A 25457-nucleotide genomic window follows, 5' to 3' on the forward strand; every position below is an offset into this window, starting at 1 on the left:
CTTCCTCCCAGACGGGGTGGCGGCCAGGCAGAGGCGCTCCTCACCTCCCAGATGGGGCGGCCGGGCAGAGGCACTCCTCACCTCCCAGAGTGGGCAGCTGGGCAGAGGTGCTCCTCACTTCCTCCCAGACGGGGTGGCGGCCAGGCAGAGGCGCTCCTCACCTCCCAGACGGGGCGGCCGGGCAGAGGCACTCCTCACCTCCCAGACGGGGCGGCTGGGCAGAGGCGCTCCTCATCTCCCAGAAGGGGCGGCTGGGCAGAGGCGCTCCTCACTTCCCATATGGGGTGGCAGCCGGGCAGAGGCGCTCCTCACCTCCCAGACGGGGTGGCGGCCAGGCAGAGGCGCTCCTCACTTCCCAGATAGGGCAACAGGGCAGAGGCGCTTTGGTGTATCAGAGACTGCTGGTAACCTCTCAATACTCAATATTCATTCCTCTTTTCTTTAGGTGGGAATTTGGCCACCTCCTAAAAAGACTGTCTTTTTAGGAGTCTTCCTTGTAGGTAGATGTGGCTGTTATTAAGATATAGCCGGTGGAATGCAAAAATTATTATCACGTGGCAGATTCCACAAATATTCTCTCAAATAATCATAACAAAGTCCCTTTCTCCTTTCACCCTTTCCCAATGGCTGGAATGCAGACATAATGCCAGCCTTCAAAATAGACACTAGCAGGAGAGCAACAAGATGAAAAAGAATCTCTGTCCCATGAACACACTGAGCCAAGCCAGTTTATAAGCCTACTTAAGAATATTTAATTGAGAATTGTGTATCTTATTTTCAGCACTTTTAATTGGAGGTCATTGCAATTTACATTTGAAACTAATCGCAATTGATGCCGGTTTTTTTTTTTGGAACTGAGTTGCTTCAAGTAACAGAACATGTGTCATTGGCTTAATGGAAGTTGTCCAGCAGCAGATGGCAAGGATTTACATTACAGACTAGAATTTTGTAAACTTATAACACAGTAGCAAAATATGGTAAATCTTTCCTGTTACCTGCATATGGCAAATCAGGCACTGGTAAAGTAGTAGAATAAGAAGCAGTTATAAGATATTGCTACAGTTAAATTGTATTTCTCCAAAAATCGTAAGTTGAAGCCCTAATCCGTGGTGCTTCAGACTATGACTATATTTTGACATATGGTCCTTAAAGGAGGTAATTAAGTTAAAATGAGGTTATTATGGTTGGCCCTAATCCAATATGATTGATGCCCTTATAAGTCAGGAGGAATTCAGGACATATGCAGGGGGAAGGCTATTTAAAGACACAGGGAGAAGATGGCCATCTAAAAGCCAAGAACAGAGACCTCAGAAGAAATAAACCCTGCTGACACCTTGATCTTGGAATTCTAGCCTCCAAGATTTTAATAAAATGAAGATATATTGTGCATTAACTACTCTTGCCACCATTAGGTAAGTTTATAAGAGACTAACTTAACTTGTAGATAACCACCTGCTGAGAGAGATGAAGAGGGATGCAACAATTAAGTCAAAGAAGGCCTTCTCTGAAAGCAGCACACACTTATTCACTAACAGCAGACCAGTAATATGGCAAATTGCTGGGTTGAAAAGCCAACCACTGCTATACCTCACAGGGAAGCAGCTCTAAGCACTGGTTCTCAATATGGAAGCTTAGCAGGAGGTAAAGCTATACCTCAGGTCTTTTTCCGGGATTTGTCATTATTAGTTCTCAGTGAAACAATGGAAGCTCCGCTTGGTAAAATACATAATTTAAGTTGCTACTTCATACCAACGCCCTCTTACAATTACTTCTAGCTAGGAATAACACAAATAAGAGAGTTGGGTGTGAATGAAACCTAAACCACATAGATCTCCAGTCTTTAAGACGGCATCTAATAAGATGATTGGCAGTGTTGGAAGGAAATCTTCCCTGGATTTCTTGGTGATTTGACATGGTCTGGACCACCCAAGCAATAGACATTGTCAAATTATAATGATAGAACACGCATCCTCTTCTTTTCCCCTAGAGCTACCTCCTCTTTGGATTCTAAGGGTGGTAGATATGAAGTCTTTTTTTTCCCTTTTTCACCAGAGACGTCTGTTCCTTCTTCAAAAGATACTAGAGCCTTTCTATTATCTCCATGATTCAATGTTTACATTCTTGGTTGTAGAATTTCTTCTCTTCCACCAACAGAAGATCTTTTTACATTCCAGAATAAAAGATAAACACCTTTTATAAGTCCAGAAGCATAGATGGTTGGCTCCTATATAAGCTTTAAGATTCATAATTTTGGAGTTTCTCTACTGTGGTGTAGAGACCCCTCTATGTGCAGGGTACATTTGGCTTTCATTACATAGCCCTATGAAGGACTGGGGTGTGGGCAAATAGCAACATCCCTAAGGTATTCTGTGAGTCAGTAAAAAGAGGTTTTTTTTAAATTTTGTTTTGCTTTTGCGTGCGTTCTTGATAATCTCTGGTGTTTCTGCTAGTGTATTTGTGTGTATGTGTGTATCTATTGAACTATATTTCTATCTTCTATTTATCCAATCTGTATGTATATACATATCTATTTATCCTTCTATATAATCTACCTAGTATCTATATATCTATCTAATCCAAAGAAGTAGGGTAACATTTTCAACTCTTCACGGTTTTACACCTAAGAGATGTATATGTGGCAGCAAGGATATGACACAAAGCAAACATGTAAGAATTATACTAAGTAATTTTTTTTGAGAATTGTATTGCAAAAATAAAAACAACAAAAAAGTAATCAAATAATATTTCAAACCTAGCCTGAGACTCTTCAAAACAATCCCTAGGCCAGCAAACCTACACCTATGTAAGTATCATTTTAAAGCTTTTCAGCCTCTTAAAAGGACATCTGTTTCATTGCCTACTTCACATGTGGACAGAGCACATAATGGACAAAAACAAGCCTTCCAGAAAGAAGGATCCAGAGGCCATAGAGGACAATGAAAAAGGTAATTCCTGCCAGAGAGTAAATCCAGCCACTAACAGATGGTGTAACATGAATTAACTACACTGCCAGCAAAAGGAACCTTCGATTTCTTCCCAGACTAATGACGGCCTGGTGTTTCTCACTCCTCCTTTTTCTAAACGCAGGTTTTGAAATGTGTTACTTATTACCTCAGTACAATTGTATGGTAAATGTGTTAGGGATCTATAACTTGAATTTTAATTTACAGATGTAAAGTAAATTTTTCTACCTACTTGTATAGGAGATATTAAAACTGACTCTGTGTTTTAACACAACCATTAAAACCAACAAAATCTCTTAAAATATAATAATATTTGAGTGACATCACTATGCCAGAACCTCACTGGCCTGACCAGAGAACAATGATTCTTGTTTTATTAAATAATTACTTGTGTGCAGACTCCTGGACTCATCCCTTCCTAACCAGACAGCTTCTTTTCAATCTTCATTAGCTTAACTAAGCATCAGTAACATATACTTTCCCCCCTTTCTAGTGGTTAGATATCTCTGATTTGCATTCTTAGTGAATCAGTGATTTTATTCTACTGGTGTATCTCTTTGCTTTGCAGGTTAATAAGCCTGGTTTTCTTTTGTCGTTGGATGTTTTTTTTTATTGTATGCTTCTTTTAATTACTGAAGGCCATTGTTTACAAAGGTCACAGAACAACAAGGACTTACATCTTGATCTGATAAAGAGGACTGTGTATTATATAGGGATCTTGGAGTTTGAGTTGAATGAAATAATAGATTAGGGCTTTAGAATGTTTTCTCCCCTAAGAATGAGATTAAATATATAGAATAGAAAAATGAATACTGTGCTTGCAGAGATTTTTTTTAAATTTTTTATTTTGGTAGAAAGGAGGTTTTGCCACATTGCCCAGGCTGAACCTTGAACCCCTGTGCTCAAACGATCAGCCCACCTTGACCTCCCAAAGTGCTGGAATTACAGACATGAACCACCAGGCCTGGCCTGTGCTTGGGTACTGAAGTTGCAAAACAGACAGCTTTTGTTAGAAATCTAATATATTTTATTTGATATCATTAGATCATCATATATTTTGCTGCCAATGAAACACTTCTTAGCCCCTTTTGCCAGGTATAGCTTTGCAAAAAAAATTATGATCACTGGGAAGTGAGTGGAGGTGCATGCAGCTCTCAGGAACATTCTATAAATGTTAGTTGGCATGCTACATTTGTCCTTTCTTATTTTATCTGCTCCTTCCTGATGACTGGAATTAATATTAATTAGATGGCCGTGTTGGATTCCCCAACTTGGAAGTGAGTTAACTTTGGGAATGTAGGCTATGTAAGATGATTGATATAAATGTAAGACATTTTGTGCTTCGTGGAGAAGAGCATCACATTGTACTCAACTTCTACACATTTGAATATTTCCATATAATAAATAAAGTTGTATTTTGTAAAGCCATTATTATATCTGCATTCTTCATTATTTTAGTCAATCCTAATCATAACTGTTTGCCAAACTAAACTATTAAATTGATAACCTCTCAGACAACTATTTCAACTTTTTCTGATTGTTTCAGACACCATTGGAAGTTTTTTCCTGCACATAACATGTATGAAATAGCACAGCCGTAATTAGAAATTTACAAGCACATCTACAATTGTCAACTGAGATTTAAAACTTAGAACTCTTCATGTCAATCACAACATCCTTCCTCATTCTCTAAAATTTACTGTACCTACTTTTTATTTCTGTAAGGATCTCTACCTACCAAAAAGCAATCATCTATTACTAATGTTTATTTACCTAAATTCTTTTAGCATTTATGCTTTATACCATGTATTTTGTTACTTCTTAGCACAAGTGAATTATATTATAAAGTAGTTTCATAATATTTTGTTATATTCCTTTGGTAGTTGTAAAAACATGACAGCACTCATCTAAACTAGTAATAGACAGAAATTCTAGATTCTATTTATTGAGGTATATTGCAGGTCAAATACTATAATAGTTCGTTTAATTTCCAAACTATCATACAAGTAGTTCATAATAATGTATAGAGTTGAATACTGACCTCTTTCAAATTTTACCACCCAGAATATGTGAGGGTGACATTATTTCAGACAAGAATGTCTATAGATCTAATCAAAGTAAATACCTCGAGCTGAGATAATCCTAGACTAGGTTGGGCCTAACATCCAATAAGAGTATCTTTGTAAGAGACAGAAGATGGGAAGACACACAGAGACACACTGAGAGGAAGGCCATGTCGAGAAGGAAGAAGAGATTGGAGTTATGTTTCTAACAAGCCAGGGAACATGAGGGTTAGCTAAGCCACCAGAAGATAAGAAAGAGGCACTGAACAGACTCTCTGAGCCTCCAAAGGGAACCAGTCCTGCTAACACTTCATTTTGGCCTTCTGGCCTTCAGAACTTTGAGACAATAAATTTTTGTTGTTTTAAATCACCCAATGTGTGGGCATTTGTTACAACAGCCCCAGGAAAACAATACAGATTTTGTTACCAGGAAGTAAGGTGCTGCTGTAACAAGTAATTGCAAATGCAGAAGGTGATTTGGATTTGGGTAATGGACAGAAGTTGGTAGAATGTGGAGGCACCTCTTGAAGAGATATTGGTAGAAACATGAATATTAAGACTATTGTGATGAGGCTCAGAAGGAAGTGAAGAACACTGTAGAGAATGCTTCTCACTTCTTAAAGAACACATACTTGTTTGAATAGATGTCCGTAGAAAGACAACCATTAAAGAGCCTCCTGGTGATGTCTCCAAAGAAAATGAAGAACAAGTTATTGTAAACTGTAAGAAACCAGATCCTTGCTACAAAGTAGCAGATATTTTAGCCGAATCATATTCTACTATCGGGTAGACAGCAAGACTTGCAAGGTTAAACTTGAATATATAGCTGAGAAAGTTTCAAGTGAGGTGTTGAGGGTGAAGTATGGTTTTTCCTTGTTCCTTATAGTAAAATATAAAAGAAAAGAGACAAACTAAAGATGAAACTGCTGTGTGAGAAGGAATCAGCACTTGATGATGTGGAAGATTCTTAGCATATCTACATCGCAAAGGATGGAAGAATTAGGAATTTCACTGTTGGAAGAGCAAATTCTAAAGAGAGGGTCAAGGGTATGGCTGAACAAACTTTTGTTGAAAAAATTAGGTGTGTGATTCATGGATCCAATCAACCATCTTAGGAGAAGCCAGAAATAGAAATGGAGTTATTTCAGAAATGCACATTTTTCTACACATTAATATCCTTCTTTGATGCTGCTTTTATGAATGTTAGCTAAGAAAACAACAACAAAAAAAATGGCAGCCTTCTTTTTCTAATGGTGCAGACCATTAGAAAAGTCTGCAGACTATTAGAAAAGAGCTCTTTTTCTAAAAGTGCTCTAATGGAGCACTTTTTCTAATGGTGCAGACCATTTCATACATAGTAGACCCACGACGTTTTTGAAAATGTTATTGAGCATAAACATTGGCAGCTTGGATTGAAAGAAAAAGACATGTGATGGAAAGAAGGAAGATGAACAATCTTCTGGGATGTCAAGGGAATAAATTTTGCTGATAAAATAACTCAGCTGAAAATGTGCCAACCTTTAAATAAAGAAGAAATAACTACTCAGGTGCTGAAGGCAGTGTAGCCACTGCCAAGCGTGGAGGACAGCGGCATGGACTGCATTCTCCCAGAAGGGACCAACCCTGCTGGTAAGTAGATTTCAGATTTACAGTCTCTGAAACTGTGAAAGAATGATTTTCTGTTGTTTTACGATACCCAGTGTGTGATAATTATTATGGTAATCCTAGGAAACTGACATATAGAATATTCACTTTACATGTGGCTGCAACAACCCTTGAGAAGTGTAAATAACATCATCATGGTCACACAATTATTGGGTAATAAAGTCAGCTTTTGCACCCAAGGAGTATGCTCCAGAGAATTAATCAATCAATGCAATATCTCATGGGACATTTTACTTTTTTAGAAAGTTCAAAATATAATTATGGACTGAAGAGATAATCAGTTGATTCACTTAGTTTGTGGTCATTCCTATCAATGCTCTCCAGATACAGAATTTTCAGGCAACCACAATCCCTGCAGGAGCTGTAGCATGAATATGACCAGTATACAAACCATAATATTTATGACCAGAACCAAAGTATCACTAATGAAAGGTCACAGAGCAACCTCAATCATAAATGGCACTACCTTAATAGAATTAACATGAACACACTCAGTGAAGACCAAGAAACAGGAGACCATGAGTTTGCCATTTTCAGCTTTATGAGGTTTTCAGTGCTAGTATAAAATAAGAAACTGAGAAATGTGTTGCAGTAGTAAGATATTGTATTTGAGGCTAAGGTATCTGCAATCGTACTGAGTCAATCACTAGAGGATTAAGCTAGGTATATTAGTAACCTCACCAAGATTTTTTAAAATGACCATCATTATGCAATTAAATTATACAATTAAATACAATACAGTAAGATATAATATGTGACTAAATTATTTTACTAGATGAGGCATATATAGTAATAATACCTTCTTGATGTGTTAAGTTCTAGTTGGGGAATGCTAAAATTGAACAAAATTGAGGATGAAGGAGCAACTGTAGTATTTTTCACAATTTTAAAAGCAATTATTATCAGACATATTTGTATGTAATATGCAATCTGTGCTAGCAAACATTAGGAAGCTCTAAGTCGATTGCCTTAAAAATAATATATATTTTATAATTTTACACACACACACACACAATTTTTTTTGAGGTCTGGCAATCTAAACCCCTCATTTTGAACTGAGGAAACTCAAAGTACAAACTCACCTATTTAGATTAGGATAAAATTTTGCTTAGAATAAAAATTCCTGATTTTCTTTTTAGCTCTTCTTTCCAGTATACTCTACAGTCTCTATATATTTGGTATGCTACAAGCTCCAGAATTCACTTTAGTGATACAAAAAATAAACTTGGCTTAGTATTTAACAGTTTATTTTATCCTTCTCATCAAGAAGCCTGCCATTTTTTTGTTGTTTTCTTAGCTAACATTCATAAAAGCAGCATCAAAGAAGGATATTAATGTGTAGAAAAATGTTCTTACATACTTGCCTAAATTATGTATTTGATTAAAACTGCTATAACAGCCATGCCTTTCTAACCAGTAAAATGAATCTCATGCATCAAGGTAATGACTAGACCTTTAACATGATATATTGTAAGCTACAATACCTGTAGAAATGAGTGAGGAAAGAATAATTACAAAGGAAGTATGTGTTTGAGGAAACAACTTTTGCAATTAGAGGCCTGCATTAAGGAATGCCAGTGTTTCTGTGTTTCCCCTGGATATTCTTGGTAACTAGCCCAGTGCTGCAACAATTTTAAGACATTACAAATTAACATATGTGACCATGAGAATTTATCTATGAGGAATATTTTGAAATTAATGACTCTTTATGGTTTTATATGTATATTCAAAACATAATAATCAACTGGGCATGGTGGCTCACACCTATAATCCCAGCTCTTTGGGAGGCCAAAGCAGGTGGATCACCTGAGGTCAGGAGTTCGAGACCAGCCTGGCCAACATGGCAGAACCCCATTTCTACTATAAATACAAAAATTAGCCAGGCGTGGTGGTGGGCGCCTGTAATCCCAGCTACTCGGGAGACTGAGGCAGGAGAATGGCTTGAACCCAGGAGGCAGAGGCTACAGTGAGCCGAGATGGTGCCACTTCACTCCAGTCTGGGTGAAACAGCGAAACTGTCTTAAAAAAAATAAAAGATAAAGAAAAAAATCATAACAATAAATTTACTTACAAGTTAGAGGCAATTTATTTTCTAAGGCCAGCTTATGTATCTCAAATTGTTTTGACCTCCACAGTAACTTGATTCTATAGCATTGGGCATCAAAGCTGAAAAATATGTAAAGAAAATGCTTTAAGAATATGCAAGACTCTCTGGATTCTGTACATCATTAATTCAGCCTTCCCAGAATATTTGGTCCACACATCTCTATGAAACTTTGAAATCTCTCACATATTATAATTCATAACCAAAGAAGAGTTCTCTAAACAAAATTCTATCAGGCCAAAAATAGTAACTCTGTGGAAAAAATAAAAAAGCTCACATCCTAATCAGCATTGCCTAAGAAAGAGAAAATGGTAGGCAGAATGAGAAATAAAATGTTTTAAACAATAAATTTAGTTCCAATCATTCAATGTGACTTAATGGTGACAGAATGGAGTCAACTGCATTAAACAAACAGACCTGGTAGATCATAAGTTTCTAAATACAAGAGCAAAGCCAGCACTGTAGTGACATTTCTTCTTACAGTCGTCCCTCAGGATCTGTGGCAGACTTGGTTCCAGGACCTCCTACAGATACCAAGATTCACAGATGTTCAAGTTCCTAATATAAAATGGCATAGTATTTGCATATAGCCTACACACATCTTCCCATATACTTTAAATCATCTCTAGATTACTTATAATGCATAATAGAATGCAAATGCTATGTAAATAGTAGTTATACTGGATTGTTTAGGAAATAATGGCAAGTAAAAATGTTTGTACATATTCATTACGGATGCAATTTTTTAAAGCATATATTCAGTCTATGATTAAATATATTCAATTCAATATTGGTTGAATCCATAGGTGCAGAATCCACAGATACAGAGGATCGATTGTATTTATATTGTAGTTACAGATTATAAAATGCTTTCATAAACATACTCTCTTTTTAACTTTAATCATTACAACAACCTTCCAAGGTTGGCAAGTCGAGGACTCTTTTTGACATTATTGAAATGAAAACAACTTTTAGGGAAGGAGGGACCCAATTAATAATTAGCTGAACTGCAATGACGAGAGTCATTACTCAATACTAGGTATCGTCAATCCTGTAATCTCTTCGCTACCCTAACTTGCAGTCATTGACATGATGATATTAAAGGTAAACCAATTAATTGTATTCCTCAGCTACAGTTTACAGGAATATGTTTGAGAGGGTTATAATGTTTGTGATTTTTGAATCTGGGAATATGTTTTAAGCTGATACCGTCCCTCAAAATATTACTCTTTCCACCAGATAAAAAATATATTATTCTTTCCACCAGAAGAAAGAAGAAAAGAAATTATATTCCCTAAAGGGTAACAGATTTTTGAAAAGCCCATTACATGCAAAAACAATGATCCAAATTAACATATTTAGAGAATATTCTGAACAAAGCTTCTAAGATTAGAGAGACTGATAGTAGCTAAGTATGTGGTAATACAGATAAATTTCATTATCTGTTTGTTGAATGTGGATTTTTCAGATTGTTTCAAAAAAGCTCTTTGAAAAGTACACTTAAAGGGAACAATATGGGGAACAATATGCATTACAGTTGAAAGAATCCAAACTTGTAATGAACTAATACCAAGTATATGAGTATAGGCCTTGAGAAAATAAAGCAACATATTTATACAAACTCATAATGAGAGAAGAAACAGCAAATATGAAAGAATATAAATCAGATCAAATACATTATTTTATTTATACTTGGCTATGGTCACTTACTTAATTCTAAGTAATGAGAAATTGAATACTTTGGCTTCAATTCTGTTCTTTTTTGGTGTTTGTCACTAGAAAAAAAATTCAATCTGGATCTCTAAGTAAAATTGTACATCAATGTACACATTATATCCAGCAGCCTATTCGTTTTCCCCTTGAAGGTGCCATTGATATCTCAAACTCAAAAATTATCATTTAAGTTAATTATTCACCCTGTGTCTCAAGAATGTCTTCTCCTATGATTGCATATTTTAATGAGAGGCACTACTATAATTCATCCAATTTCCTAAACTACAATTCTGTGTGGCCCCCTTTGATTTCTTCTCCTCCCATATTAGTCATAGCCAAGATATTACCAAATCCTATCTTCAATGTTCTCAATAGTTTAGAATCCACTTCATTTTCTCCACCAAATTATTATGTCAGTTAATACCATTACCATATCCTGTTTAAGTTACTAATCTTCCCCAACTCTAAGCTTTCTATTACTCTCTAATTATTTCTGCACTCTACAGTAAAAGATGATTTTTTTTTGAATCCCAAGTTGATCATAGCACTGCCTAATTAAATCCTTTCTATCTTTCCCCATGGCTCTCTGCATGAGCCCAACATACTTCAAGCTTACCTGTCATCATCTTTCACCAGCTACCTGCATAATGAGTTTAGGAAGAGTTAAACTGTTTGCACACTACACCTAAGCAGCGCAAAAACCACTAGTTTGCTCAAGGCCTTTGGGAATATATTTTCATTTATAATTCTCATCTCTTCTCTTCTGTCACTTTACTTACACTCAAACAATTACTTGTCCTTTCTTTGGTAAACCTTTATTTTCTCTGCCTAGATTAGACTCCATGTCTGATTAGACTACCTGTTCAATTATACCTTCATATAGGATACTTTTTTACGTTTCCTCACAACTTACTGTACTGTGTAGAAATAGCCTATCGCCTTCTCTCTCTCTCAACAGTACTGTGAGTTTTGGGGTGGTACATAGTAAGTTTTTGACAGTTACCACATTCTCAAAATCTTCCCATTTCAGTCAGTTTATTTTTCGTTTTCATAAAGTTTTGAGTGTAAAGCCTCATTAATCACTGGCATCAACAGTCATATGGACTAGGTGGATCCCTGTCTTTAACAATGAAGCACAGTTCAGCAAAACCTATAGCAAAATGATGTCTTTTCCACTTTTATCTCTGTTTATAAAAGCTGTGGTTAAACAAGATAGACTCTTAAAGTCAAGAAATCATAGATACTTAGAGTTTCAGAGACAATTGCTTTTAGGGGTGGGGGTTATTGAAATCAATGTGTCTGACACTATAATGAGGGCTAACCTGACACAAAAGGATCCTAAATAAGTGTCCTCGGTCTCTGTCCTTTGTTTGAAAATAGTTGAACCAATGTAAGTCAACTATCCAATGTGCATGTTTTTCTTTGTCAAACTCAGTTTTAAGACATTCTTCAAAATATCTGGCAACCTTATGACCAGGAGCAACAGAAGCAATCTGGAAACTTCAACTCACTGCCAAGTAACATTGAGGAATTCAAAATGGATATTATATCATCTATTTATATATGCATATTATTATATATACTATATATACATTATCTGTAATTGTAAATTACATATATAGTACACATGCATTATATAAATATATTAATTGCATATGCATTATGTGTGCACGTGTAAATGTTCATGAATATACTGCTGCCCACATCACTAAATTAGACTCAATATCACTTAAGTCAAAACACCCGGAAAAAAATAGATTCTACCACATTTTAAAGACCTAAAATAATAAAATCAATTATACTACTAAAGCAATTCTTCTATCTTCATTTCATTTTCCCCCGTGATGGTGGACAATTTTGTGTCCAATGAATAATTTAGTGAATTTTTTGCAGTAGATAATTAATGCTTTCTGAATATTTCCTATCAGTATTCTACAATAAGGCATACTGACTTACCTATCACCATAAGTATTAAACCATATGCTGTAGGCTAGAATATTTATATTAGTATCTTAATAAAAACTTTCAGAAAATTACCTACACATACAGCAAAATGCATCCTTAGGGATCCCCTGCAAATATTTAAAGGTATCTTTTGTGCAAGGAAAATAAGATAGTAAAAGTCTCGTATGTAAGTTTTTAAAGAGTTAGTTAGAGTATACTCTTAGCACTCTCGTCTTGGTATTAAAGGCTTCCACAAGAGCCAAGCCTCTGACATATAAAATTGTATTTTTCTTCTCCTTCTAGAGAAACTGCTTACATATGGTTTCACTTGTATTTTTAAGTCTTCTTATCTGAGGTATACACTTGTAGCACAGCATGTTTCTAAGGTCTGAGTGCATATACAAAGAGTGTCTATAAATTAAAAATATAATAAAATAAAAAGAGAAAGATACCCCATATTTCAATTATTATTATTTCTTATTCCTCCAATTCAAAACCAATGAAAACTAGCTTATTTTCCAAGTTTAGGATATCACTTATTATTTGGTTTGGAATACCATATTATATTGATTTGAAAAAAAATACAGCATAACTCTAGAGTCATAATACTTTTCTCTTTCTTGTGACAAAAATCCATGTTAACAACCAATGGTGAGGCTCTTTCTTCTGCTTAAATAATGTTTTAATTTTCTTCTGTATTATAAATGAGGACTAAGCTATTGATTCTACTCAATGTTTCTTCTACAAAATTAATATAATTTCAGTGGTGTGATGAGATACTGAAATACAGCAAAGAAGCTTAATTGTTTTGGAGAAAAGGATAGGCTAAAGCCTTCTTACTACTCCTATCCCATGGCTAGTGGTGTTAATAAAGGTTTTGAGGCTGAGAGTGGTAGTTCTGGGGAAGGGTGTCTGGATCAATTAGTGTTATTTTTTTACAGCTCGAAGATAAATGCTTAGATTACCTGGTACATGGTGGCATTATAAAAGTGCAGATGACGATTACTACTTCACAAACATGATGATAATACAAATTATTTTTTATTAAGATTTTTCTCACTAGTTTAATTAAAACAGATTTTGATTTGATTGTGAAGAGTAAAAATGACAGGATAAAAAGCCTGCATGTTACTTTGTTGGGGCTCAGAGAACAATACCTCAAAATGAAAGCCACAGAAGCAAAAGTTTATCTCTGACCTTCTCCTGCCCTCCTGTCTCTCAGTTCCATTCTCCCCCAAGGATAGGCACAGAGACAAAAATCCTTCTTCCGCAAGGTAGGTCATAAAAACCAGAATCCCTTTTCCCCAGAGCCAACCATAAAACCTAAAAATATTACTCTAACATTCCCTCTGCCTTTCTGTGTAAAAACTAGCCATAAAAAATTATCTGACCTATCTTGTTTGACTGTAGGTCATAAGACTTCCATTCCAGAGAAGGTCCTGCCCCAGACTCACAAGGAAGAAATGTCACTGAGAGAGGCCAAGAAGAATCTGCACAGAGAGGTTTTGCTGGGTTTCCCCACTCACAGCATTAGATCATATCCTTTCTGTCCAATCATACTTCTACATGGCTATCTATATTTTGTTGATCCTAAGTATAAAAATAGACCATTTCCCCTGTATATTTGGGTCTTTATTCTGAAGGCTCTCATTTATACATATTAAATAAATTTGCATGTTTTTTCTCTAATTAATCTGCCTTTTGCAAGTTGATTTTTCAGCAAACCTTCAGAGGGCCAATTCCTCTTGGCCCCTTCAATTTCAATAAAGAATATAATGCTAGACATAAAGATGATTATTCTTTAAAAAAACATGTTTGGGATACAGAAGAAATTTTGTATGTCAAATTTTATGCAAACAAACTCTGAGATAGAAGAGACATTCTAAAAGAGGAGAGATAGCAGCTGACCCAGTGAAGGCTGGGGGAAGGAGTGGCAAAGAAATCTGCGTTTCCAGTTGGCCGAGATTATGAGAACAATGAAATAGGTTAAAAAAATAGAAATAAAAGCGAGTCTAGGATATGGAAAAGATGGAATTTAGAAGAAAAAGAAAATAATTTTGGGGATAATTGTACTCTATAAAAAGGAATGTTGACACCTCTGATTGTAAAGTATGTAGAGATAAATTGGTCAGGTATATACAAAGATATATAATGGAAATAAAGGCAAGATATAAAATAGAAAAGAAGATAGAAAAGGAAAAATCAAAATAATGAGTTTATTTCACCCATAAAAATCCATTTATAAATTAAAAACATGAAATGTGTTACATAGTATTAAACTGCATATTAATAAATTCTATATAACAATGGAAAACTATAATCCAGGGACTATATAGTATTGCTAATTATTACAATACATCAAGCAGATAGGAATCATCATTTTAATTTTATGGATAATAAACTGAGCTTCCCTGAAGTCATTTACTTAAATAGTATGATTAGTAAATGGTAGGAAAGAGACTTCACACCTTAATCTTCCTGACAGTCCATGAGATCTGCAGATCTTCATGGTAAACTTCACCATGTGATTTTCAAGCATAAATAAACCTTCATAAAGATATTTCAGTCAGCATAATTCAAGCTCAAAAGATTAAAGCTATTTCACTTATATCAACATTATATTTCCCCAGAGGACAATTTAAGAAAAATATATAAGCTGTAGTAATCAAACCAATGAAATTGATTGAATTATATTATTGAAGAGTGTATTTATTTTTTAACTCACATAGTTTTGACCCAGCATTTTTGTTGATATATTTTAGAAATCTAGACAAGACAGCTTTAATTGATGTTACACTTTAATACAAGAGCCCTGGTTCTTATACAGCCTCCCGGAAAATAACCATTTTAGATAGGTTTGTGTGAATTTTTGTGAATACTTCAGAGACTACCTCATCAATTTCTCTGTTGGCTTGATGACTAAATTTGATTAATTGGATAAAGATTTAATTCTGTTTTCTCCGTTGTAATGTTTTGGTTTTCTTCTCTAAAGGCATTCCACTTATTCAGTTTGCAAATGAAAATAGAATATACAAGTTAATGTGCAATGTGCTTTTAAAGCACAATTGTTTCTAATTAAAAAATGTATTCCTACACCACCACGGGTAGACAGACAGAAATTTCACAGACAGACATCTGTCAAATTTTGATCATCTTTCCAAGAAAATAGCAGTATTCATGTGATCACTGTCTTCCCGCCTTTATAATGCATAACAATCAGCTAGCTTCCACCATTCTAATTCCAGTAGAGGTAAAAACATATGGCTGGGTTTTAAGATGAATGCCAATCATCATATTCACATGATATTACTATAAAAAACATACATTACTCAGCCTGTGTCCATTTGCTATAAGTCAACTGAATTAGATTTCAATGTTCTATTGCAATTCAGAAATGTTTCATGTCTTTCGGTTTATTTTATAGGACCACACACCGTTAACCATTACAGTTAATCATTATTAGAATGTCATTCTGAATAGGGCTATAGCACACAAAAATGGTTAATAAAAACCCACCTCCATAAGCTAGACACTTTTTCTTTATCAAAACAGTTATTTATGATTTTATTGTTTATAAATATCTTTGTTATTTACAGGTATTCTCTGTTTTATATGACTTCAATCACAATCACAAGAAAGATTGTGCATATGTCATATACATTATTGAGGAGGAAACTGTGGCAGAATTAAATGAAGAAAAAGTCATGTAATATAAAAAGCTGCTTAATATTGAGGAGACACGGCCATGGGCACACTTAGGCTATACTATAACTCTATATAAACAAGCATCCATGTTTCAGTCTTTTCTTTGAGGAAATAATGTACCTTTTTATGCCAAAGGACATTTTCTCCACCTGTGCTTTATACCCCTATTCTTTCATCTGCAGGGATTCTGCTCCATCTGTAATTCATAGTCTATTGTATTTTTAATATTTCCCTTTTTCTGCCTCCTTCCATCAAAATATTAAAATAGTTGATGTTCATCCATCATCAAAATAATCCTCCTTCCAGCGTATGTTCCTATGGAATCAGCTATCATTGTCTTTCACTGACATCTCTTTGTCTTTCATTCACAATAACTCTTGCAGAAAGTTAAATATGTCATTGCTTTTGCTATTATTCAATATTCCATTCAATATTTTACGTGCTTAACTTTGTTTACTACTCCTGTCCAGTTCCCACACTGAGAAAAGTTTGAGGGTAGAGATAGAGAGGTAGAGATACAGATTTGAAAATCATCAAAATTTAAATGATTTTTGCAGCTATGTGAGGGAAAGACCATCTCCCAGGGAAAATGTATGGCATGAAAAGTCGAAAGGGGAAAAGTAGTAAGCTCAAAATGCATTAGAATTTAAGAACAAAGGCAAAGATGTTGAATAAACATGGCTAGAAGATTTATAAGAAAACTAGGACAGAGTGCTAAGGAGAATAGTGAGAGATCAGAACAACAACAAGAAAGACTGGACAAAAGTCAAAAATGCCACAAAACTGGTAAGTAATCTTGACTATACCAACATTAAAGTTATGAGTGACTATTTTTACAGAGGTATCTGTGGAAGGGTAGGGGTCGAAGTAAAATTATATTGCTTTGAAAAGTGAATAAATGGGCAGTGAGGATGCAGACATAATATTTTCATAGTTATATTTCAACAAATCTGGCTGTGCTGAAAAGCTGCAGAAAAATAGCTATGGCATATGGGCTTAAGGCAAAATTGTGTTTTAAAATAATAGCATTTCTTTACATTAGCATAGCATATAGACACGCATACACATAGAAAGTTTATTCACATTACTTTATCAGCTTTCTGCTATTTTATTTACTTTTTTCTTCCCCGTTTTACAATTTGTTAATTTTTCTCAGTTTTTGATAACTTAATGTCACTATTTTGGAAAAAATAATTCAAATTGAATCTAAGTTTTCTGTTCTTCACACATAATATTGAATGACCTTTCTCTCTCTCTTTATACATCACTTATGTTTTATAGTTTTTGCTTTTCAAAAACTTTTAAATAAAAATTTTCTTCAGGCTGATTATTAATTACATTTAGTCCCCAAATTCAAACAAAATAATTTATAATCAGATAATTTATGTTTGTAATTTGTGTGAGTACATAACTGAACATATTTCACATTTATAATTGTATGTTTTGTTCCAAACTGAAAATATTTGAGCTAATTCCATAGGCAAGAATACCTAGAATTAAAACTCAATGGAGGTCTGCAAACATAACTCTACATAATCAAAAGAAATATTTTTTAAAAATGAATGTACGTGAATTCAATTTGTCCATTTGATTCTGCACTTATTTGGTTATCAGAAAGATGCAAAATGATATTTAGACATATGATATTAACCTCTATCAATTACTGCTTTAATGATAGGAGGACTTCCCTTATTCAAACTCTTGCAATATTTTGACATTGTTGTTTGAATAAAGATTAACCAGTTCAACATGTCAAAGTAAAATTTTTACTTCCACTAAAGATTTTGCATTATATGTGCCATATTTCTATACAATAATTGATAGACAATAATAGAATCTTTCAAAAGCAAAGAGGTATTGGTAGCTTAAATTCTTAGTGGGGTAGGGTTGGAATGTAAGCTTCTCATAGAAATTAACTTTTCCTTGTACTCATGAAAAATTTCTAACTGTTAACATTATTTCAGGTAATTTATATATTTAAAATGAAAACCTTTGCTATGGTAATTTTATTGAATTGCTGATTCAGTAAATAAAAAGCACATTGCATATTATTAGTTATAGTTTCAACCATAATTATTACATTTTAATTATTAAGTTTCTAAAATAAAATGGAATGCAGTTTTTGGACTTACCTTTTCTAATGATAAAAATTTTAATAGAAACAAAAAAGTGAAAAAAAGCATTAGAAGACTATTTAAAAATAATTTCTGAGTTAATTAATTTTTTTTTTTTTTTGGTCTTGAAGGGGAAGATGGCTCTCTCTCTTTTTTTTTTATTATTATTATACTTTAAGTTTTAGGGTACATGTGTTTTTTATACAACTAATAACATTATGTAGGGTTACATAATTCAAATGAAGCCTGTTTATTTAGTAACCAATACATCCCTTTAGTAGACAAAACTTAGATGAGTCATTTCTATTACTAAAATATTTATCAGCTCACATATAAGGTGGATACAAATCTCCATTGCAAATATAATCTCTTCAACTTTTAGACTTTGCAAATTAGCATGAAAGCAATACTGAAATAAAATGGCCAAATGTTGAAAATGTTTAGATTTTTTTATTCATTCTATAAAGTAGCTCAGGTAGTATTTTTAAAGTGCCTAAAAATAAGTAATAAAGAAATAATAAAGGAGAAAATTGACACAATGTTTTTTTCTGAAAATTGACGCATATGGGAAGTAATTCCCATTATAATTTTAAAACTTAATTTTTAAAAAGAACAAGCTGTCCACAGTATTAGAGAATAACTCAATATTGCTTTATGGTAAATCTGCAAAAATGGCCACACATTCTTCCCCCTTTTGTGTCCATACTCCCCTCCGTGAAACTTTGCTTTTCATTATGATTGTGGGTCCAGTCATGTGACTTGCCTTGTTCAATGAGATGTCAATGAAAATGACAGTAACAAAGGCTTGAAAAGTTCTTACATAGTGTGATTCGTCCTCTTTCTTGCTGTTTTGGGATTCCTATGAATACTATTCACTGAAGAAGCCCAGGCTGGCTTGTTGAAAGATGAAAGACAAATGGCCTAGGCACTTTCATTAGGAACAGGGCTGCCCTGCTGAGAGGCAGCGGGCCCCAGAAAAATGAGTGAACCCACCTGAGTCTGAGAGCAATCAAAGTACTAACAAAGAATTAAAAGATACACAAACGTTATATTATGCATCACAAGTTTTACTGATACAAAAATTGGTTCTAGGAGTGGGGTGCTACTATTAAAAATATCCTAAAACATTTGGCATTGGATTCAGGATCAGGTTTTGGTTGGCCATACAATAGAGTCTAGGAAATTGTCAGCAAAGACTTGATACTATCCCAAACAAAACAATAAAAAAAAAAAATTGAACTACGAAAGCAGAGAGTAAACTGCTAAAGTAGATTTGCTAAATGGTGACCCAGATTATATAGTTGTGGAAAAAACGGTAAAAACTGTTCCCTGTTTTAAATTGAAATATAAAACAAGTGTAATGTACTTGTAGGTCTTGATAAGGTGATTTTTCTAGAATATGATAAAAAGTGCCAGTGGACATCTATACACTATGTATGGTAATGCTCAGAAAGAGAAGGATGAGTTATTGGAGCGCATTGGAAATTTAAACTCTTTCTCAATCCCCATTTTTCAAACCAGAAAGGAAGTACCAATGACCTCAGGTTAAAGATCAAATCAAAAGTGTAGCTGCAATACACTTGGTTGAGCCCTTTGAAAGATTTAGTCAGTGAGTGGTATAACCTCCCAGCTAGAAAAAGAAAGGGATACATAAAAAAATGAGATTATTATTACACTAGCCTGGCCACCCAAAGTAGAAAGAAGCTTACCTTAAAAGGAATTGTAAGTGTGGTTTTTAGGTCATAGTGAGGACCCAAATAAGAAATTTGCAATGTTTTTAAGGGAATTGTCCTGCCATCTCAAATTGAAAGAGACTAAGTTTAACATCAAGACAGGACTGTATGGTTTTAACTTTCTATGTTTTGTAGTCAGAATTAGAAAGCTCTTCAGCTACAAAATTTAAGATATTTCTTAATGAAAATGATCCTTTCAAAGATTAGAGCCATGGGCTAAAGATAATTATGGACTACATTTGATGTTCTTAAACATATTAGTCTCAAGACTTCTTTGTTCTCATACATATTATTTAGGCTCCAGAGAGCTTTTCATTCTTTTGATTCTTTTATATCTCTTATTTACCAATTAGATATTAAAACTGTGAATTGAAAATGTTTATTTAAAACAGTAATAAATCTACTAACTGATATCATCTTGCATTTTAAGAAAAAATAAACACAATAATCTGAGTAGAGAAAGTGGCATTGTTTTACATTTTCAAGTGCTATGGTTTGAATGGGTCCACTAAAGTTCAAGTATCTGAAACTTAATGTCCAATGCAACAGGGTTGAGGGTTAGGACCTTCAAGAGGTGATTAGGTTATGAGGGTCGTGCCTTTCTGAATGAATTGATGCCATTATTGGGGGACTGGATAAGTTCAGGAGTGAGTTGCCGATAAAAGGATGATTTCAGCCTCATCCAGCCTCTTTCCTTTTCTTTCTTTCTTTCATGCCTACTCTTTCACCCTTCCGCCTTTCACTATGGGATGACGTAGCAAGAAGGCCCTCACCAGATATGAGTTCCTTCATCCTGGACTTCCTCAATTCTGGAACTATAAGAAATGCATCTTCATTCTTACAAATATCTAGTCTCAAGTATTTTGTCATTGTGGCACCAAAGTAGGACAGCAAGTCTTTTTTTATGATAGAATAAATAGAATAAATCTGAACTATCATACATTCTTCTGCATTCAATCATTTGTGATATGTTGCTGTGGTTGAAATATGTAAAGAAAATACAGCCTCTGATAAACATATAGAATAAAAATGGAAGTGTATTTTCATAACCTTTTTATATTATTTTGGATATTCTTATCTAATAATAGCTCAAAACTTGAAAAGTCACGGACTCTTAAAATCCATACCATTACCTTGCAGTTTGAATGGATCTTTTGCTATTCATGGTTTTGGGATACCATACATGGGACACCTGAAAATGCGGGTAATTTATTTGTGTACGCTTTTTAAAAATTTTATTTTATTTTATTTTAAGTTCTTAATAGGGATAACTTTGAATCTATAAATTACTTTGGGCAGTATGGCCATTTTCACGATATTGATTCTTCCTACCCATGAGCCTGGAATGTTTTTCCATTTGTTTGTGTCCTCTGTGATTTCCTTGAGAGGTGGTTTGTAGTTCTCCTTGAAGAGGTCCTTCACATCCCTTGTAAGTTGGATTCCTAGGTATTTTATTCTCTTTGTAGCAATTGTGAATGGGAGTTCACTCATGATTTGGCTCTTTGTTTGTCTATTATTGATGTATAAGAATGCTTGTGATTTTTCCACATTGATTTTGTATCCTGAGACTTTGCTGAAGTTACTTATCAGCTTAAGGAGATTTGGGGCTGAGACTATGGGGTTTTCTAAATATACAATCATGTCATCTGCAAACAGAGACAATTTGACTTCCTCTCTTCCTATCTGAATACCTTTATTTCTTTCTCTTGCCTGATTGCCCTGGCCAGAACTTCCAATATTCTGTTGAATAGGAGTGGTGAGAGAGGGTATCCTCGTCTTGTGCCGGTTTTCAAAGGGAATGCTTCCAATTTTTGCCCTTTCAGTATGATATGGCTGTGGGTTTGTCATAAATAACTCTCATTGGCTGGGCACGGTAGCTAGCGCCTGTAATCCCAGCATTTTGGGAGGCCGAAGTGGGCGGTTTACTTGAGGTCAGGAATTCAAGACCAGCCTGGCCAACATGGTGAAAACCCGTCTCTACTAAAACTACAAAAATTAGCCTGCCATGGTGGCGGGAGCCTGTAATCCCAGCTACTCAAGAGGCTGAGGCAGGAAGAATTGCTTGAACCCGGGAGGTGGAGGTTGCAGTGAGCCGAGATCGCACCACTGCACTCCAGGCTGGGCTACAAGAGTGAGACTCAAAAAATATAAATAAATAAATAAATAAATATAAATAGCTCTTATTATTTTGAGATATGTTCCATCAGTACCTAGTTTACTGAGAGTTTTTAGCATCAAGGGGTGTCGAATTTTGTCAAAGGCCTTTTCTGCATCTATTGAGATAATCGTGGTTTTTGTATTGGTTCTTCTTATGTGATGGATGACGTTTATTGATTTGTGTATGTTGAACCAGCCTTGCATTCCAGGGATGAAGCTGACTTGATTGTGGTGGATAAGCTTTTTGATGTGCTGCTGGATTTAAATTCTGGGATACATGGGCAGGACGTGCAAGTTTGTTACACGGGTAAACACGGGTGTGCTTTGGTGGTTTGTGGCATCTATCAACCCATCACCTAGACATTAAGCCCCACATGCATTAGCTATTTGTCTTGATGCTCTCCCTTCCCCTGCACCCCCTGACAGGCCCCAGTGTGTGTTGTTCCCCTCCCTGTGTCCATGTGTTCTCATTGTTCTGCTCCCACCTATAAGGGTGAACATGTGGTATTAGGTTTTCTGTTCCTGTGTTAGTTTGCTGAGGGTAATGGCTTCCACCTCCTTCCATGTCCCTGCCAAGGTCATGATCTTGTTCCTTTCTATGGCTGCATAGTATTCCATGGTGTATATGTACCACATTTCCTTTATCCAGTCTATCATTGATGGGCTTTTGGATTGATTCCATGCCTTTGTTATTGTAAATAGTGCTGCAGTGAGCATACATGTGCATGTGTCTTTATAATAGAATGATTTATATTGCTTTGGGTATATACCCAGTGATGGGATTGCTGAGTTAAATGGTATTTCTGGCTGTAGGTATTTGAGGAATTGCCATACTGTTTTCCACAATGGTTACACTAATTTACATTTCCACCAAAAGTGTAAAAGCGTTCCTATTTCTCCACAGCCTCGCCAGCATCTGCTGTTTCTTGACATTTTAGTATCACCATTCTGTCTGGCATGAGATGGTATCTCATTGTGGTTTTGATTTGCATTTCTCTGATGATCAGTGATGTTGAACTTTTTCTCATGTTTGTTGGGCACATAAATGTCTTCTTTTGATAAATGTCTGTTCTTGTCCTTTGCCCACTTATTAATGGGTTTTTTTTTTTGTTTTGTTTTGTTTTGTAAATTTGTTTAAGTTACTTGTAGATTCTGGATATCAAACCTTTGTCAGATGGATACATTTCAAAATTTTCTCCCATTCTGTAGGTTGTCTGTTCACTCTCATGCTATTTTCTTTTGCTGTGTAGAAGCTGTTTTGTTTAATTATACCCCATTGGTCAATTTTTGCTTTTGTTGCAATTGCTTTTAACGTTTTCTTTATGAAATCTTTGCCCATGCCTATGTCCTGAATGGTATGGCCTAGATTTTCTTCTAGGGTATTTATAGTTTTGGGTTTTACATGTAAGTCTTTAATCCATTTTTAGTTAATTTTTGTATAAGGAGTAAAGGAGGGGTCCAGTTTCAATTTTCTTCATATGGCTAGCCAGTTTGCCCAGCACCATGGGGCAATGGGGAAAGAGAATCCTTTCCCCACTGTTTGTTTTTGTCAGATTTGTTGAAGATTAGATGATTATAGATGTGTGGTCTTATTCCTGAGATCTCTATACTATTCCATTGGTCTATGTCTCTGTTTTTGTACCAGCATCATGCTGTTTTGGTTACTCTTGCCTTGTAGTATAGTTTGAAGTTTGTTAGTGTGATGCTTCCAGCCTTTTCTTTTTGCTTAAGATTGTCTTGGCTATACAGGCTGATTTTTGAATAAAATTCAAAATATATTTAAACTATTAATTTTAAAGTAGTTTTTTTATAATTCTGTGAAGAATGTCAATGGTAGTTTAATGGGAATATCATTGAATCTATAAATTACTTTCAGCAGTATGGCCATCTTCATGATATTGATTGTTTCTATCTGTGAGCACAGAATGTTTTTCCATTTGTTTGTGTCCTCTCTGATTTCCTTGAGCAGTGGTTTGTAGTTCTTGAAGAGGTCCTTCACATCCCTTGTTAGCTGTATTCATAGGTATTTTATTCTTTTTGTAGCAATTGTGAATAGGAGTTCATTCATGATGTGGCTCTCTGCTTGTCTATTGTTGATGTAAAGGAATGCTTGTAATTTTTCCACATTAATTTTGAATTCTGAGACTTTGCTGAAAAGTTGTTTATCAGCTTAAGAAGCTTTTGGGCTGAGACGATCAGGTTTTCTAGATATAAGATCATGTAATCTGCAAACAGAGACAGTTTGACTTCCTCTCTTCCTATTTGAATACCTTTTATTTCTTTTCAAAATTTTTTTATAATACTTTAAGTTCTGGGATACATGTGCAGAAAGTGCAGGTTTGTTACATAGGTATACATATGCTATGGTGGTTTGCTGCACCCATCAACCTGTCATCTACATTAGGTATTTCTCATAATGCTAGCCCTCCCCTAACCTGCACCCCGTGACAGGCCCCAGTGTGTGATGTTCCCTTCCCTGTGTCCATGTGTTCTCATTGTTCAACTCCCACTTATGAGTGAGAACATGCAGTGTTTGGTTTTCTGTTCTTTTGTTATTTTGCTGAGAATGATGGTTTCCAGCTTCATCCATATCCCTGCAAAGGACATGAACTCATCCTTTTTTATGGCTGCATAGTATTCCATGGTGTCTATGTGCCACCTTTTATTTATCCAGTCTATCACTGACAGGCAGCTGGGTTCGTTCCAAGTCTTTACTATTGTGAACAGTACTGCAATAAGCATACATGTACATGTGTCTTTATAGTAGAATGTTTTAAAGTGCTTTGGGTATATGTCCTGCAATGGGATTGCTGGGTCAAATGGTATTTCTGGCTCTAGATCCTTGAGAAATTGCCACACTGTCTTCCACAATGGTTGAACTAGTTTACAGTCCCACCGACAGTGTAAAAGCATTCCTGTTTCTCCACATCCTCTCTAGCATCTGTTGTTTACTGACTTTTTAATGATCACCATTCTAACTGGTGTGAGAACGTATCTCATTTTGGTTTTGACTTGCATTTCTCTAATGACCAGTGATGATGAGCTTTCTTTCATATGTTTGTTGGCTGCATAAATTTCTTCTTTTGAGAAGTGTCTTTATATCCTTTGCCCACTTTTTGATGGGGTTGAATACTCTTTATTTCTTTTTGAATTCTCTTTATTTATTTCTCTTGCCTGATGGCCATGGCCAGAGCTTCTAATACTACAGTGAATAGGAGTGGTGAGAGAGGGCATTTTTGTCTTATGCCAGTTTTCAAGGAGAATGCTTCCAGCTTTTGCCTATTCAGTATGATATT

At 35.1% G+C, this 25457-nt stretch overlaps 1 protein-coding gene across 3 annotated transcripts in view; it reads right to left on the reverse strand.

Annotated features, from left to right (window-relative positions):
* The window catches only part of CDH12 (cadherin 12), a 1137115-nt gene that overhangs the window by 666685 nt on the left and 444973 nt on the right, over positions 1-25457 (reverse strand). For 2 of the 3 annotated variants that reach the window (XM_024246642.2, XM_054555034.2), the window contains exon 3: positions 8763-8857. The gene's annotated coding sequence lies outside the window, so the exon portion shown is untranslated. 3 annotated transcript variants of the gene reach the window in all.

The sequence above is a fragment of the Pongo abelii genome, chromosome 4, assembly GCF_028885655.2.
Source record: "Pongo abelii isolate AG06213 chromosome 4, NHGRI_mPonAbe1-v2.0_pri, whole genome shotgun sequence".
In the NCBI taxonomy this organism is placed as follows: Eukaryota; Metazoa; Chordata; class Mammalia; order Primates; family Hominidae; genus Pongo; species Pongo abelii.